This window comes from Simochromis diagramma, unplaced genomic scaffold, assembly GCF_900408965.1.
Source record: "Simochromis diagramma unplaced genomic scaffold, fSimDia1.1 OVJJ01000313.1, whole genome shotgun sequence".
NCBI classification, from domain to species: domain Eukaryota; kingdom Metazoa; phylum Chordata; class Actinopteri; order Cichliformes; family Cichlidae; genus Simochromis; species Simochromis diagramma.
Genome location: NW_024387372.1, coordinates 118,568 through 132,705, shown reverse-complemented (window position 1 = coordinate 132,705; position 14,138 = coordinate 118,568). Strand labels below are relative to the sequence as shown.

At 39.8% G+C, this 14,138-nt stretch overlaps 1 protein-coding gene across 10 annotated transcripts in view; it reads right to left on the bottom strand.

The window, feature by feature from the left end:
- Nucleotides 1-14,138, bottom strand: part of adgrb1a (adhesion G protein-coupled receptor B1a) — a 218,172-nt gene that overhangs the window by 169,074 nt on the left and 34,960 nt on the right. The window lies entirely within an intron of this gene.

Here is a 14,138-nt window from a genome sequence, read left to right as displayed (position 1 = left end):
GATCAGTACTACCATATTGAAATGCTGTGATGTGGAAAACAGCTTTAGAATGGTAAACAGCATCATTCAAATTTACATTGCTTTATTCCTCTTGTAGTGAAAATTAAATCGTTTCAGCTGAGTGAACAAATTAACTTCAAATGGGTGCTTTATAGGAAATTGTTGAATCCATTGTTTAAGGTGTTCTATGAAAAACAAAAGGCAGAATGTTCAAGGGAGATCTGAACAAAGAAACAACACAATAACGTGAAGACATGACGAAAACAGGTTCAACTGATAGAAGTTTGAAGAAAGTGATAGAAATGTGTTCGGCAACCTTCAAGTGTAAGTTGCAAAAACTTTCATATACATTTCACGGTATTTTGTATTCTAGCAGTCAAAAGCAAAGCAGTTGCTGTTTGTCATAAACCCCCAGACTGACCCAGTTGTCAGCAAATATTCAAAATTTTATTATAAAAATTATAAAAAGAAAAGGCAACACTATTGGCGATATTCTGCTTTCTGAAACACAATGAATATAAACCTATTGTGGTATTTTTGTGGCTATAGTTTAGATCCATGGAAAATGACAAATTTTTCTTTTTCTTACATTTTATTTTGCCTCTATATCACCAAAGTGGATTTTAAATCAAATGTCAATATGCAATTAAACAGCAAACCTTCAACTTTAATTCAAGGGGTTTAACAAAAGTCATGTTTTAAGGATTTAGGAAATAAGCTATTTTTAAAGATGGTCCACCATTTTCAGAGCTTCAACAGTAACTGGACAAATGAACATAGATTTGCATGTAAGGATTGGTTTAAATGGATGAAAATCCTTGGCAATGACTGCCTGAAGTCTGGAAATCACGGACATCACCAAATGCTGTTTCCTCCCTTGAAATGTTCTGCCAGGTCCTTACTGAAGCCGCTTTTAGTTGCTGCTGCTGCTTGTTTGTGGGTTTCAGTTTTGTCATCAGTAACTGAAAAGCACGCTCTGCTTGACTGAGATCGTGTGACTGAGAAACTCTTGGGTTGCTTTTGTAGTTTTCTTTGGGTCGTAATCCATTTGCACTATAAAATGCCATCTGATTTGTCTGAACTTCAGCAGAAAGTGTAACCCTGTACACTTCAGAATTTATCCCACTACTTCTATCAGCAGTTGCATAGCACTGTTCCACTGGCAGCCATGAATGCCCATGCCCATAAGATTACCTGTTAAACATGGTGGAGGCAATGTGTAATGCTTTGGCTCAATGTGTGTTCTTTTCCTTCTCCATACTTTTCTCTATCATTCTGGCACAAGTGCATCTTGGTTTTATCTGTTCAAACAATTTATTTCAAAGCTGGGTGACTCCATTCAGATGTTTTGTGCCAAAATTTGCACTGGCCCTGGTGTTCTTGAGTGTACCTGGCATTTTGCGCCTTGTCTGGATGCATACATAGCAGTTGCAAAATCACAGACTTAAGATAATGAGACTGATGCAGAGTGTGAAAAAAAATGTCTTTGAAAAGCCAAATAATACCAAAATAAAGAACCAAAATAGAGAACCTTCACAGACAAAATAAAGAACATTATTAAAACCAATTTCTCAGATGTAAATTCAAACAACAACAAGGTAAATACAGTGGGGCAAAAAAGTATTTAGTCAGCCACCGATTGTGCAAGTTCCCCCACTTAAAATGATGACAGAGGTCAGTAATTTGCACCAGAGGTACACTTCAACTGTGAGAGACAGAATGTGAAAAAATAATCCATGAATCCACATGGTAGGATTTGTAAAGAATTTATTCGTAAATCAGGGTGGAAAATAAGTATTTGGTCACCTCAAACAAGGAAAATCTCTGGCTCTCACAGACCTGTAACGTCTTCTGTAAGAAGCTTTTCTGTCCCCCACTCGTTACCTGTATGAATGGCACCTGTTTGAACTCATCATCTGTATAAAAGACACCTGTCCACAGCCTCAAACAGTCAGACTCCAAACTCCGCCATGGCCAAGACCAAAGAGCTTTCGAAGGACACCAGGAAAAGTATTGTAGACCTGCACCAGACTGGGAAGAGTGAATCTACAATAGGCAAGCAGCTTGGTGTGAAAAAATCAACTGTGGGAGCAATCATCAGAAAATGGAAGACATACAAGACCACTGATAATCTCCCTCGATCTGGGGCTCCACGCAAGATCTCATCCCGTGGGGTCAAAATGATCATGAGAACGGTGAGCAAAGATCCCAGAACCACACGGGGGGACCTGGTGAATGACCTGCAGAGAGCTGGGACCAAAGTAACAAAGGTCACCATCAGTAACACACTACAACGGCAGGGAATCAAATCCCGCAGTGCCAGACGTGTTCCGCTGCTGAAGCCAGTGCATGTCCAGGCCCGTCTGAAGTTTGCCAGAGAGCACATGGATGATACAGCAGAGGATTGGGAGAATGTCATGTGGTCAGATGAAACCAAAGTAGAACTTTTTGGTATAAACTCAACTCGTCGTCTTTGGAGGAAGAAGAATACTGAGTTGCATCCCAAGAACACCATACCTACTGTGAAGCATGGGGGTGGAAACATCATGCTATGGGGCTGTTTTTCTGCCAAGGGGACAGGACGACTGATCCGTGTTAAGGACAGAATGAATGGGGCCATGTCTCGTGAGATTTTGAGCCAAAACCTCCTTCCATCAGTGAGAACTTTGAAGATGAAACAAGGCTGGGTCTTCCAACATGACAATGATCCAAAACACACCGCCCGGGCAACAAAGGAGTGGCTCCGTAAGAAGCATCTGAAAGTCCTGGAGTGGCCTAGCCAGTCTCCAGACCTCAACCCCATAGAAAATCTGTGGCGGGAGTTGAAAGTCCGTGTTGCTCGGCGACAGCCCCAAAACATCACTGCTCTCGAGAAGATCTGCATGGAGGAATGGGCCAAAATACCAGCTACTGTGTGTGCAAACCTGGTAAAGACCTATAGTAAACGTTTGACCTCTGTTATTGCCAACAAAGGTTATGTTACAAAGTATTGAGTTGTATTTTTGTTATTGACCAAATACTTATTTTCCACCCTGATTTACAAATAAATTCTTTACAAATCCTACCATGTGGATTCATGGATTTTTTTTTCACATTCTGTCTCTCACAGTTGAAGTGTACCTCTGGTGCAAATTACTGACCTCTGTCATCATTTTAGGTGGGGGAACTTGCACAATCGGTGGCTGACTAAATACTTTTTTGCCCCACTGTATGGCACTATAAATTGATAGCAGGCACAACTGGATCTGCCATCTTCAGCAGTTTTCTGATGACCCTGCAGTGGTTGGATGCATCAGCAGGGATGATGAGACAGAGTACTGGGCTGTGGTCGACTCCTTTGTCACATGGTGTGAGCAGAATCATCTGCAGCTCAACGTGGCAAAGACCAAGGAACTGATCGTGGACTTCAGGAAGACCAGGAAACACCTGACCCCTGTTTCAATCCAGGGGTCAGTGTGGACATTGTGGAGGACTATAAATACCTTGGAGTACACATTGACAATAAACTGGACTGGGCTAAAAACACCACAGCACTTCACAGGAAGGGCCAGAGTCGTCTCTATTTTTTGAGGCGACTGAGGTCCTTCAACATATGCTAGAAAATGCTCAGGATTTTCTATGAGTCTGTTGTGGCCAGTGCGATCCTCTACGCTGTTGCATGCTGGGGGAGCAGGCTGAGGGTCGCAGATGCCAACAGACTCAATAAACTAATCCGTAAGGCCAGCAATGTTGTGGGGATGGAGCTGGACTCCCTCAAGGTGGTGTCGGAGAGGCGGATGCTGTCCAAGATAAAGACAATGTTGGATAACACCTCCCACCCACTCCATGACATGCTGGTCAGTCACAGGAGCACGTTCAGTGAGAGACTGAGATTACCGAAAAGCACCACTGAACAACACAGGAAATCTTTCCTGCCTGTGGCTCCCTGTACAACGCATCCACTTAACACACTGGTTACTGCTACAACTACACATGTTTCTTTTCCAGCTATTTATTTATGAGTGACTTATGTATGTATGTATATATATGTATATATTGTACTATTCTTAGTTAGTGTATTGTCTGTCTTGTCTTAATGTTGGTTTATAATGGAGCACTGTAACAAAAAATAATTTCCCCCAGGGATCAATAAAGTATTCTGATTCTGATTCTGATCTCTGTCGTGGACCTCAATATGGATTTCACACAGAGAGATCCTGACAGCAATTTTGTTTAGTGTAGCCAAGGAAACTAGCACAATGTGAAACCTGTGCCTGATTAATCAAAATGACCTGTGTGTGTCTGTGTTTGTCTATAGGGAGGCTTGAAGTGGGATAGCATTAAAGATACAGTAAGCTGTTGGGACTCAATAAAGATGAGCTATTATAACAAATGAAACACAATCTAAACAGAAAATTTAGAAAGCGGTCTGTAGTGTCTCTACAGAATGGAGTTGCATTTCCAAGCAATGCTAATTAAGCAAACCATAATCAAACTATACAGCTGGCATTGTCAAACAAGAGCATTTTTTCTTTGACGATAAAAATGAAGCCACTCCGAACAGCTTTGGAACTTCACAGATCTCAGATCACTGTAGTAAATAAATGATGAAGATGATGATTTGTACAGAAGAAAAATAAATGCTTTTATATTTCATGGTGTATTTTAAATGCTTTGCGTAGCAACTTTATAGCTGCCCGTTAAATTAGGAGAGATACAATAAGCTGATTTAACCACACAAAATGACCACATTCCCTTACATCTGTTTTTTTTTTTTAGTTCCAAAAGAGGAAGAGAAGCCAATTTAAAAAAGTAGGCATTTCTCCAAATCCTGAAATAGCAGAAATTTCTGTATATTAACAGCATATGAACACCCTTAAAAACTTTATGTTGCTAATCATTGTTTATCCGTGGCTACTGCAATCTGTATTCTTGGATTGTCACTCGTGACATACTGGACTTTCCTACATTTGTCAACATTCCTTTGAACAGAACATTTGAGATACGTTTTTTCAAAGTTGAGTTCAAGGGTGTAAATTTAAAAAAAACCCTCTGATATGGCAAAATATCAATCTTTAAAATTACTGAAGATTTACTATTAGTAATTGGGGTTCTTTTTTTAGCCTTTTTATGGATGTTAAAAGATTTATAACTAAATGGTGCTCCTCTGGTGCAGTGATTCTTCTAGTCTCCTTTCATCTTGCCGTTGCTCACATCTTGTCCTGTTTCACCTTGTTTTTTCCTGTCTCAGCCTGGTGGCTCTCTAATTTCACTAATCTCTTTCACTAGACAAACCTGACATGAGTGAATTAAATCAACGTTTAATGGAGGATAAAGACCTGGTATTGACAGCTCCACCTCTTCTTTCTCCAACCCCTCATTCACCCACCCATTTTTCCAACTCCTCCTGCTCTTAACTTGCGATAAACAAATCTTATTACCCAATGCACAGCTGCCTGTTCATGTCAAAACTCCCCTCATTACTAGGGATGGGTATTGATAAGATTTTCATGATTCCGATTCCATTTAACGATTCGATTCTTTATCGATTCTTTTTAAAAAGGAGAACACTAAGGTCGATTAGCTTAGAACTTTGTTTTATATCTTCTCTTTGAACAAGATAGAAATTTAGGAGTAACATGGCCTTACAAACCCAACAGTGAGATCTTAAGAGATCCACAGCCTACAGCTCTTCAATGGGGTGTCACAGGGTCCCCAGGAAAAAAATTGTAAATGCAAAATAATAAAATAAATATTCTTCTGTAGCAATAACAAAGTATAACATCAATTATTCTGTGGCAATTACACAAGAATATCCAGTAATGTTCCTTTTACCACAAACTGAGTCACTGCTCGGTGACATTCGTCTATCCTGGCCTGAAAGGAGACGCTACCGGTAGACTGCAGTGAGAACTGCCAGCATCTGAGCCAGACTCTGTCTCTCTCATCATGGTCACCTAAATGCACAGTAATGGCAGGTTTTGTAATAAGGCAGAACGCGCTAACATAATATGCACTGTTAGTTGATTATTTACCTTAATTAACGGGATTAATTAACGCAAACGATTGAGATTCACGAGTCCGGAGCAGAATTAAAAACATGACATTCATTTAAGGTTATCGTGTGTTTTGTAAGCAAATGCTTTTGCATATTCGTAGTGTTTCCTCCCTTAAATGAAATATCTACTTTGCAAGTATTGCAAGTTTCCCTGTTGTCATCCGTTCTCGTAAAGTATAACCAAAGTTTTGAGCGTTTGAGCCGCTTAGGCGCCGTGTTTTCTGCCAGTTAAATGACACTCCGTAACGTGGGGACGTCATTTGGGGTGACTGGAATCAATAAGGGAATCGTTTGCAAAAATGGCAAACAATTCCAAGGAATTGAAACAGTGGGAACCGGTTCTCAACAAGAACCGGTTTTCGATACCCATCCCTAGTCATTACTGAACCCTGCCATTTCTTCAAACCCCAGCACTGGCACACACACAGACCCCATACTGTCACATATCGATCTTTGTGTTTGAAAAACTTGCAGACCCAGAGCAGCTATTAACACACTTTCAACTACTGGTGTAAAGAAGAATAAGATATGGCAGTGAAAGAAATCAGAGTTGAGGATTAATCTCATTGTTTCCTGTCAATTAATCAATACACCCCTTTGAATCTCTTCTTTTACATGCTGCATTATGGACAGGGAGTGTTTTATCTTCCCACAGAATAACAGAACAAGATACGGACACTGGTTTTCTTAGGCATTCTCTAAATTCGCAAACTTTAGCAATGGTGACACAGAAAATGGGGTATTTAAATAATTTATGTATTTTTAAAGCTTGTTTCTTCGTTTGGTAGAAGTAATAATACATTCAATGAAAAGTGGTCCAGTGTGTAATGGTTAAGCCCATTTTCTTTCTTATGTCTTATGTATGAGCATGAAAAGCACACAGATATGGCAGAATAGAACCAAAACATAAAGATTCATGACTTGACATAATATTCAAATCTACAGTGGTGTGAAAAGTGTTTGCCCGCTTCCTGATTTCCTATTTGTTGTATGTTCGTCACACTTAAATGTTCAGATCATCACATTAACTGTGGTGTATTACATCTTTGAAAAGCTGAGTTTAATTTCTCTAGCCACACCCAGGTCTGATTACTGCCACACCTGTTCTCTATCAAGAACTCACTTAAAAGGACACGCCTGACAATGTGGAGTAGACCAAAAGACCCTCAAAAATCAGACATCATGGTGTGGCCCAAGGAAATTCAGGAACAAATGAGAAACAAAGTCATTGCAATCAGCTGGTCTGGAAAAGATTATAAAGCCATTTCTAAAGCTGTGGGACTCCAGCGAACCACAGTGACAGCCATTATCCACAAATGGTGAAAACATGGAAAAGTGATGAACCTTCCCAGGAGAGTTCAGCTGACCAAATTTACTCCAATAGCGCAGTGACGACTCATTCAAGAAAGCCCCAGAACAACATGCTAAAGACTGCAGACCTCACTTGCCTCAGTTAAGGTTCATGACATCGTCATAAGAAAGAGACTGCGCAAAAGATGGCCTGCATGCCAAAGTTCCAAGACCAAAATCACTGCTCAGCAAAAGGAACATAAAGGCTCATCTCAGTTTTTCCAAAAACATCATGATGATCCCCAAGAATTTTGGAAAAATACTTTGTTGCGAGACAAAAGTTTAACTTTTTGGAAGGTTTTATGCCCATTACATCTGGTATAAGAGTAACACAGCATTTTAGAAAATGAGTGTCCGGCTATCTGTTCGTGACCTCAAGCTGAAGCACAGTTGGGTTCTGCGGCAGGACAATGATCCAAAACACATCAGCACGTTCACCTCTGAATGGCTTAAGAAAAACAAAATGAAGGACTTTGAAGTGGCTTAGTCAATGTTCTGACCTGAATCCGATTGAGAAGCTTTTTAAGGTGGTTTGAGCATGCTCAAACATCCCTTACAACAATTCTGGAAAGATGAGTGGGCTATGTGGGTTTGGATTTATTTCCCCTTAATAATAGACACCTTCACTTAGAAACTGCATCTTGTTTGTGTTATATTTTTCTAATATTTTTTTTGTATGTAACCCTCTAGGGTTACATACAAAAAAAATTGGGAAGGGGCCAAACTGTTTTTCACACCAATGTATGTCTATTGGACAGATGTAAAACATTTGAGTGATTCTTCAGTCTTTCATTAGTGTTTTATTTTTTTTTATTGTCAGATGTTATTTTGACTGTTTTTTTATGTCTTTGTATCGGTCTGTCTACCAAATTTAACAGGACCAGTCATTTGTCATTACTTGTCTAACACATAAATCTCCAAAAATGATTAAAAGTAAACGGGACCTTTTATATACACCTTATATAGTGTATATATATATAGCCCTAAATTAACAATATTGGTAATAATGATAATCATATTTTTATGTATCGTCTCTCTTTTATGTAATGGTTATTCTACCAGTATGTGCAAGCTGTAAGATAATTAAAAAGGTCAAATTCTATTTTTAATCCTAAAATATAAATATGGTTGTTATCTATAATTTTAAAATGTAGTGTTTTACAAAAAACCCCAGAAAAAAACAGCAAAGCACATTGTTGTTTTGTTATTAAGATGCCAATTGCTGGTCGCCAGTTTAGCTCACTGGGACGAGCAGACGACCACATACCACTTTGTATAAAACAGCTGGCCTGGTTTCAATCTGATGCCCCCCGGCTTTTCTGTCACTCTTCACTGCACTCTGTAATAAAGCTGAAAAAGACCAACAAAATAAAGGTACCAGGTACAGATAATTACTTGCATTCCTGAACAGAAAAATTACTTGTTTAAAAGTCAGTAATGGCTGAATGTTGTGCTAGATTAATTTCTGACTTCCACTCAGCAGTCCAATATGCCGGCTTAAATTTGGGTATTAAAAAAAAGTCAAGTCATGTTGCCTAATAAATAACAATATAATTTTAGTTTTAAATAGGGTTTTGACCTATTTAGAAATTACTTGTCTTTTATTGTTTTTATGACAGGTGGTCTAATAAATTTGTTAAGCACTGTATGCTGACCTTAATACTTTGAAACTTTACTGTCGTATTATGACAGAAAAGCAAAACCTTCCCCCTCTAACAGCACATTTTGTAATTATTCACAGTTTCTGTTTAATATCTTGGCTTCTGGAGGTAATTTTTTGCCATCAGCATCAAACTCCCACCAAATCTGGCAGATATTTCAATTCACAGTGAAAGCTGCCAGTTCTTTAAGTGACACTCATATGTTTAGCAAATGCCCAAAGGAACACTGAAGGATTTATTTCCCTTTTTTTTTTTTTTACTTTTCCAAAAACAGAAGTTTCAAATTGATGACAATGCCTGTACAAGTATAGATTCAGTCCTGTACACCGCTAAAAGAGTATATCTGTATTCAGAGCAAAAAATGCTTTACTGGGTACAAAATTTAGTATTCTGTAGTGTGGAATTATTCATTCCTTTCAGCCTGTGGCTAGCACAGCAAGCAATTAAAAGAACAAAGTTGTTGCATTAGCCAGCAACCTAGGAGCATGAATCCATGTAAACATGCCCAACAGGCTGAGTCTGTGAGCGAGTCAGAACAATGGCTCAATCAAAGGGAAGCCACAGTCCCTCAGACAGAAATGCATAGAGACAGAGAGAATGATGGAGACAGACAAAGAGAACACTGATGAGAAAATGATAGAGTCGTGTGGAGCATCAGTTCTCACATCAGCAGCACAGGGATTACAGGCTGATTAGCAGAGTACCTCTGGGACCTGCTGCCACACTGCCATTTAAACTACAAGGCAGAAAGCCACTGGCAGCTTTCCTCTTCTCTGTAGCAAAAATTGAGTAAAATTGCTCTTCTGTGTCAGCAAATTCTTTCACATGCAAAATATGTCAGCAGGACAACATTTCTCTGTCTTTATTTGGTGGTTACAAATCACCAAGGCTGTTCATTTCATGTATACAAGGCTCTTGTGAGCAATCACACACAGAAGAAATGGGGAAGGTGGGAATCATAGAAAGGTAAGGCTAAAACAAGATGCTGAGGAGTCACCTACAGTAAAGCAACTAGGGAAAATCCAAAATGAATTCAAACTTGTGCACCCAGTTACTGTTTTGTAAGTCATTAACGATCTATGCTCTACAATCATTCTATCACAGAAAAAGGATAGAAATCATAGAAATGAAAGAAATCATTAAACGCCTAAAACTGCCTTCATGCGCATGATGAGTGGATGTTAACTCCTGACCACAACTGTGCATACATGAGAGGCAGTTTGTTCCGTGGTTAGACTTCCCTGACTGATACATTGTGAAGTTACAGGGTTGCAAAGAGATACTCTCCAGTAGCTACACTCATTTTGTGTAGTCAGTGGAGAGTGTGACGGTCTGTTTCCAAGATGAAGTGTCTGCCTAGAAGATAGTACTTCAATGACTCCACAGTCCATATCATTGGAAGACACTCCACTTTCTAGAGTGGAATATCTTTACTCTCTGTCCCACAGCTTTCTTCTGAAGAAAATAACTTGATGTCTTCCTCCATCCACCTCCTACAGCAGTACTGTCCCTATGCCCACTCCAGAGGCATCTGTCTGGATCAATAATGTATACTTTATTGATCCACGTGGGGAAATTCCTCTCTGCATTTAACCCATTCACTCAGTGAAGCAGTGGGCAGCCATTGGGCGCCAGGGGAGCAGTATGTAGGGACGGTACTTTGCTCAGGGATACCTCAGGGCAGCCGTTCAGTCGATTCGGACCTTCCGATCATGGGGCCACCACTACCTACTGAGCTATCCCTGTCCCTGAAAGGCCTTGTGAAATCCAGAGTGTGAAGAACTGAGTTGCCTGGGATGGCTGACTTCAGCTCAATGGAAACCCTGTCACGCATTTGTTAAGTCAGTGAGGGCTGTTGCCGTCTTTGCAAAGTGAGTGAAATTTTACAGAAACATACACCTCCCTGTATGTGTCAGGGACTGGATAATCATGGATAGCGGAAAATGGAAAGCGGAGGAACGCTTTCCTCAGCTGAGTTTTGACTTGATACTCCACCAGCTTTTTTGCCGGTAGGGTGAAGTGAGCCACATGCTCTGCCCAGGTCTGGCTAGCTACCACCACGTCATCAAAGTACACTGCAGAAAAAAGAGTGGCGATAAACTTGCTTTTTCCCGACTTTCCACTCTCTTCACTGATGCCAGACATTGGATAGGAATCTGACTTGGAGACAGAGTTGAGGTATCTTTAGTCAATGCAGAACCTCAGTGAGCCATCTACACCATAATTGGGTTGATGCTTCAAGTATCTGAATTGCCAAGAGTAGGTCAATCTCCTTCTTTAGCTGTGGCAACAGGCAATCAGAAATTCTGTAGAACTTTGTGCAGGGTAGAGTTTTGCCCCTCGGGGAGACTTCAACAGAGTTATAAAACTAACTTTTCTTATAACAATGGTGGATCAAGGTCTTATATCTTCCTACTGGGAAGGCTGGGCATGAGTAAGAGTTACTGAATCTTGCTCTGCTTTGCTTGTAGGAAACAATTATTTTCCCTGTACTTCATACTTTAATTAAAATACTTGATGGGTTTTTCTTTCTTCCTATCAGATATGTTGTGAGGAGAAAATTGTTAGAAGGCAAAGAAACTCAAACTCAGATATCTATTTTACATGTACATGGGCGGTCACGGTCCGATCTGCTCTGCACCAACGTGTGCACAACAGATGTGACACAGAGAAACTGCCCAGGACTCTCAGCACATTCTTTATTTATACTTCAAGTAAGCTTTCAAAGAAGTAGGAGTGGCATGTTCAGAATACAAAAACATTTCCTTAAAAGGAGAGAGAGAGAGAGAGAGAGACCGTTAACTTGTCTGTTAACACAGGAGGTAGTATGGTATGTCACAGCATTCTTCTGCACATATGGTTTCATTCCCTTTTCCTGTGGTGGTTCCAATTCACAAGCTCTTCTTCCTTTAAATGAAGCTACAACTAAACATAATCACAAAACTAAAAATCTTTCATCATATGTAATATTATTTGACATTACCAAGGCATTTTGGTACTCTGTAAGGCCCAGCCCATTTGGCCAGCAGCTTGCTGTCACTTGCATTGAGCAACAACAAGACCTGCTGTCCTGGTTGGAAAGCCATTCCTTTGTTGTACCAGGTTTTCTGAGCTACTTTCATGTTCTGCTGTGCCAGTGTGGTCATTTTCTCCAGTCTGTCTTTTATTTTCTGCACATAAGCCACAATATCCTCTCCATCTGCTCCTGGATGTTCTTATAATAAAAAGATAGCTCTTTCAGCAGGTCCCCTCTGAGCTCTCATGGTAACCAAACTTGAAACTGCAAATTCTGAGTGTATCTACAGACTCATTTCCTAATTTGAAGCAGCATTCAGATCTCCTTAATTTTCAATGTGTATCAGTGGAATCCTACCATATAACACTGTAGGAAAATCTAGACCTAAAACAGGGCAGCTTGTTTGCTAAACCCACTGACAAGAGGAATGTCTGGCTACCTAGAGTCAAACAAACATTGGCCATGGAGTAATCCTTCTCATCACCACGGAAACAGCTTAGCCCTTTATAACTGGAACCCGTGTCTAAGAGTGTTTATGCTGGTCATTTACTAGTACAGGTGCTATGGTTACAGGTTCTGAGGACTGAATACAAAAGGGATGCCTTTCTCTGTGTAGTTCCCAGGCAGTCTAAGAATCTTTGAACAGAGGGGGTGGCTTGCGACACCAACTGTCTGGGATCTATAATCCACTTTTGAAATCTCTTCCCAGATGCCTTAATGCCCACTTACATCTTGGATCATTTGACCTCAGTATGTCACATGATAGGGTGGGGCAAGGTCTCACAATGGGTTCTGATTGTGACCCACACCCGTTTTCATGCCTTGGCTCATGTGATTAGGCAGAGGATCTATAGGGGTTCCACAACCCTCTTAGGGACACTCCCAATAGAGCTTAAAAATCTGGGACTCTTCACCTATTGCTCTTAGAACTGAAGAAGCTTCTCAAATGAGAGGTGAAATGTCTTCAAGGAACTTAAAGAAGTCCAGATGCTTTTCTTTCCAAGCTCCTTAGACTACAATGACCCGGATGGCTGAAAACCTTCAAGACATAGAAAGTTATAATGAGTATGACTTACTTGATTGCAGTAGTAACACCTGACATCTGATTCTGAGAAAACTTGTACAAGTTTATCTTTCAAATCTTTAATCTTTCAAATTCATCATTCATAAATATTCATTTTTGTTCCTACAGCTACTAACTCCTGCTGACTCCAAACCACTTAATTATTCTGCAGCTCATTTAGATAGTATTATCCAGCCAGAAATTGCAATGCACAAAACTGTTATTGAAAAATCTATTTTGTTCTATAGGAATGTATTTTTCATGCCATTGAGAAGTTTTAACTTTGAAGTGAACAGAAATAAAAGAGGTGTAATAACATTCAAACAATTACATATCTTAACTCAGGATGAAGGAAACTGTTTTACCTTTAAGGATTTAAAGCACAATTTAACAAATGCAGTGTTGCAGAAAGAAAGAAGTTTGAATGTGTACCATAGTAACAGTAAAATTATACAGCTGTGCCATAGTTAACTACAAAGAATACCCCAAATCTGTAAGGTTTAAAGCTTGCATTTACAACAGCAGATCATGCAGAAAGTTTGAGTGCATTTAAAAGCATTATTGATGGCTGCAGTACACTTAGAAAATGTATAGTATTCAGTAACATTTTGTGGATCATTCATTGCAAATCTCTTTTGCATGACATCTGTCTTCAATCTGCCCATTTTCTGCACTTCCACAATACATTCCTGTCCTTAGCTATGAAAGTTAATAGACGAATAAGCTAGGGGAGAACTCAACAAAATGCTGCTGTTTCTGTGCAGCTGCACCCTGACGACTGCTATAACAAAACCTGTGACATCTTCTGAGGCTCCAAAATTAAACAGATAATCATCTGTCTCTGCTGATGAATGTGTTTACTGCGGTAAATGTCAAAACCTTTCTAATAAGCAGAGGAAAGATATGTCACACACACACACACACACACTCGTTCACCATCATTTAGGTACATGTTTCATTTCAGCTCCCGCAGAGCTCAACAGAATGTTTTACAGTTAAGGCGGGGTATGT